Source organism: Schistocerca serialis, unplaced genomic scaffold, assembly GCF_023864345.2.
Source record: "Schistocerca serialis cubense isolate TAMUIC-IGC-003099 unplaced genomic scaffold, iqSchSeri2.2 HiC_scaffold_1219, whole genome shotgun sequence".
In the NCBI taxonomy this organism is placed as follows: Eukaryota; Metazoa; Arthropoda; class Insecta; order Orthoptera; family Acrididae; genus Schistocerca; species Schistocerca serialis.
The window spans coordinates 245,001-250,000 of NW_026047424.1; positions in this window are offsets into that span (position 1 = coordinate 245,001).

Genomic DNA, 5,000 nt, shown 5'->3' on the forward strand with positions numbered 1-5,000 from the left:
GCAGCAGACGGCGTCGCGGCGCCGAGCGCCGGGCGGCGGCGCATCCTCAGCGCACAAAGTCCTCAATCGGACCAGCACACTGCAGATGGCCACCGCGCTTCGCACCGGGCCCGCGAGGACCTACTTTGGCCGCAAGGCGCCGCGAGCAGGGGGCGCCGGCGCGCAGCTGCGCCGCCTGCCGCGTCCGTCGGCCGGCGCGCCTGCCACCGGCCGCCCCCACCAGCCGGCTGTAGCGCGTGCGCCCACGCACCGCGCTGCCAGCACGCCGGGCGGCCCCCCCTCACCGGCCGGGGACGGTCCCACCCAGCCACCGCCGCGTATCGCCTCACACCCAGATCCCCTTTCACGTTCGTGGGCATGGTGGGTCCCCTTTCACGTTCGTGGGCATGGTGGGTATCCCTGAAACAACCGGTTAATAGCTCGACCGATCGTCGCCAACACTGATTCACCTCTAGCGAGAACAACCGCACCACAACGGGTTACCGGTTGTTCATTTGCGTAACGTCACCAGCAAACGTACACGTCCATCGCCATTTGCAACGAGTATTGCATGCCTGTGTCAGGTGTCACAACACACTACGTCTGCCCACATAGACGCAACAACATGTGCACGCCTAGAGAACACGTGGAAGGTAGACCCCGTACGTATGCGGTGTCCATTGCGCGAACGACTGTCAGCCCGCCTCTGCAGCATGTCGCAGATGTGGAACGCGGTGCAACATGCTATCACGGTGTGTGAGAAGAGACGACTACGTCCGAATACACGCTCCACTACATCAACAGACTGCTCATGCTGATCGCCATCCAGGGCGTCCGTTCCTCCCACACGTCTGTATGGCGTACCACACTGCAATCCAGCTCTTATAGGGAGACGACACGTAGCTGCGTGCACAATATTTGGACTGTATGGTCCGCCGTTGCTAGGCGCTGTCGTCATACGGTCACATGGGCCACGATGTATCATTCAGTACATACGGAGCAATGTGCAGTACAGTTTGTGGGTTTTGCGTACATCGGCGGACAGGTGACAGGCCGTACCACAACGTAGGCTGAGTACGTCGGCATGCGAAGGGCATTGAACATGCAAACTTCTCACCGACCAGCTTGCGAAGGCAGGGGGGAAGGGGGGGGGGCATGTACGTCCTGCTGCTATCCACACTACAGTGTATAGCAGGAGCATGTGGAAAGTCAGCAACACCTGCAAGGTGTTTAACATGACGCGATACACAGGGGACCGGGCAGTGCGAGTAGCGAACTATATTGCGAGGGTTGTGGTTAGGCAACACTACACTACTTTAACGGGTTGCATAACAATTACAGAGCAGGTTCAGCGACAACGTGCGTCAGGTTAAGGCGCAATATAGTTTAGGTTACGGCGCACTTTAGGTTAGGTTAAGGCACATTATAGGTTAGGTTAAGGCACAACATGGGTTACGTTAAGGCACAACATGGGTTACGTTAAGGCACAACATGGGTTAGGTTAAGGCACAACATGGGTTAGGTTAAGGCACAACATGGGTTAGGTTAAGGCACAACATGGGTTAGGTTAAGGCACAACATGGGTTAGGTTAAGGCACAACATGGGTTAGGTTAAGGCACAACATGGGTTAGGTTAAGGCACAACATGGGTTAGGTTAAGGCACAACATGGGTTAGGTTAAGGCACAACATGGGTTAGGTTAAGGCACAACATGGGTTAGGTTAAGGCACAACATGGGTTAGGTTAAGGCACAACATGGGTTAGGTTAAGGCACAACATGGGTTAGGTTAAGGCACAACATGGGTTAGGTTAAGGCACAACATGGGTTAGGTTAAGGCACAACATGGGTTAGGTTAAGGCACAACATGGGTTAGGTTAAGGCACAACATGGGTTAGGTTAAGGCACAACATGGGTTAGGTTAAGGCACAACATGGGTTAGGTTAAGGCACAACATGGGTTAGGTTAAGGCACAACATGAGTTAGGTTAAGGCACAACATGGGTTAGGTTAAGGCACAACATGGGTTAGGTTAAGGCACAACATGGGTTAGGTTAAGGCACAACATGGGTTAGGTTAAGGCACAACATGGGTTAGGTTAAGGCACAACATGGGTTAGGTTAAGGCACAACATGGGTTAGGTTAAGGCACAACATGGGTTAGGTTAAGGCACAACATGGGTTAGGTTAAGGCACAACATGGGTTAGGTTAAGGCACAACATGGGTTAGGTTAAGGCACAACATGGGTTAGGTTAAGGCACAACATGGGTTAGGTTAAGGCACAACATGGGTTAGGTTAAGGCACAACATGGGTTAGGTTAAGGCACAACATGGGTTAGGTTAAGGCACAACATGGGTTAGGTTAAGGCACAACATGGGTTAGGTTAAGGCACAACATGGGTTAGGTTAAGGCACAACATGGGTTAGGTTAAGGCACAACATGGGTTAGGTTAAGGCACAACATGGGTTAGGTTAAGGCACAACATGGGTTAGGTTAAGGCACAACATGGGTTAGGTTAAGGCACAACATGGGTTAGGTTAAGGCACACCATGGGTTAGGTTAAGGCACACCATGGGTTAGGTTAAGGCACAACATGGGTTAGGTTAAGGCACAACATGGGTTAGGTTAAGGCACAACATGGGTTAGGTTAAGGCACAACATGGGTTAGGTTAAGGCACAACGTAGGTTAGGTTAAGGCACAACGTAGGTTAGGTTAAGGCACAACGTAGGTTAGGTTAAGGCACAACATGGGTTAGGTTAAGGCACAACATGGGTTAGGTTAAGGCACAACATGGGTTAGGTTAAGGCACAACATGGGTTAGGTTAAGGCACAACATGGGTTACGTTACGGCACAACATGGGTTACGTTACGGCACAACATGGGTTACGTTACGGCACAACATGGGTTACGTTACGGCACAACATGGGTTACGTTACGGCACAACATGGGTTACGTTACGGCACAAATTAGGTTAGGTTACGGCACAAATTAGGTTAGGTTAAGGCACAAATTAGGTTAGGTTAAGGCACAAATTAGGTTAGGTTAAGGCACAAATTAGGTTAGGTTAAGGCACAAATTAGGTTAGGTTAAGGCACAAATTAGGTTAGGTTAAGGCACAAATTAGGTTAGGTTAAGGCACAAATTAGGTTAGGTTAAGGCACAAATTAGGTTAGGTTAAGGCACAAATTAGGTTAGGTTAAGGCACAAATTAGGTTAGGTTAAGGCACAAATTAGGTTAGGTTAAGGCACGATATAGGTTAGGTTAAGGCACGATATAGGTTAGGTTAAGGCACGATATAGGTTAGGTTAAGGCACGATATAGGTTAGGTTAAGGCACGATATAGGTTAGGTTAAGGCACGATATAGGTTAGGTTAAGGCACGATATAGGTTAGGTTAAGGCACGATATAGGTTAGGTTAAGGTACGATATAGGTTAGGTTAAGGTACGATATAGGTTAGGTTAAGGTACGATATAGGTTAGGTTAAGGTACGATATAGGTTAGGTTAAGGTACGATATAGGTTAGGTTAAGGTACGATATAGGTTAGGTTAAGGTACGATATAGGTTAGGTTAAGGTACGATATAGGTTAGGTTAAGGTACGATATAGGTTAGGTTAAGGTACGATATAGCGTAGGTTCAGATACACATTGTTGTAGGGAAAGGTGTATTGGGGGGGGGGGGCGGCAGGTTCGTTGATAGTGATTATCGTAATTGGATGCCTGCGGTATTATCCGATTTGTCACGTCAGGATGCACTTTTGGCTCATGACAGGCGGCGCTCCGATTCCATGGTTGTGGCAGATCTGTGTCTTTCATTCCTGCCATTGTTTGTGTGCTGTGACAGGAGGCAGTATTGTGATGTTGGGTGCACCACTGTGTAGGACATGTGTGGGTGTTCGTGGCTTAGCTGAGCAATGTGCGGATGTCGGAAGGGTGGGATATTGTGTTTTCTGGGTGGACCTCCCGGTCTGGTAATGATAGTGTGGATTGTGTCATGTGGCGGAGAGGATGCACTGGATGTTCTTCCATGCTGGTGGTTAGATATTGTGTGTGATAAGAGAGTAGTGTGTGATAAGAGTGTCTGGCTGACGTGTGGTTCTCATTGTGTGCAGAGTCTTTCAGCATGTATAGGGACGGTTGTATATATTATCTGTATTCTGATGGCTCTGCATCTATTACTAATCAGTGCCGTGTATACGGTTACTCTAGTTCCAGTCGAAACTGTTCTATCTCTGTACATTAGTGACACTGCGGCTCCACTATGTTGCCGCCCCTGTCGGCCGTTTCCCCCAGTGTATGGCTAATGATTATCAGCAATCAGTCTATTAGTCAATACCGGTAGTGTGACGACGTCAAATGTCCGGGATGGGGGAAGCTACACCCTTCCCGTGGGTCAGGGCCTAGAAAGACTCTTCCCACGCAGGAGACTCGGACTGTCGTTACTCTTCCGAGACATATATGTGCCCAGCGTTTTTTTGCGGCTGCGAGTGCAACGCCAGGAGGCTCGGACTGTCGTTACTCTTCCGAGATATATATTTGCCCAGCGTTTTTTGCGACTGCGAGTGCAACGCCCACGGGTGCCGACATGGATGGGGCGCTTCCTAGCTGATGGCTCAGCATGAGAATCCGTACAGTGAGCAATGCGATCGCGTCTGTAGCTTGTACGTGGTACAGCTCGCAGCTCATGAATAGGGACAGCGGGAATGTCGCATATTGGAAATATCTCTTCATGAAACGCATGTTATAGGTGTGAATTGCACCTTACGAGTGCGGGAAACGTCCGCCGTTCATCCGCTGGCGATGCGAGTTGGGCGGTTGGGGTGGGGCACGAACGGGTGCAGGTGGTGTGATTGCCGGTCCACGACTTCGTGCGGCAGAGGCACTGGCGTATGGGTGCTGTGGTCGACAGAGGCTGCATGCTTTGTGGGTGGCGTCGAAAGATGGGCACTGTGGGCCCATCGATGTCTTAGTCGGCTTGGCGTCCCATAGATGGCGGTATCGTCGTTGCAGGAGCTCATGCTG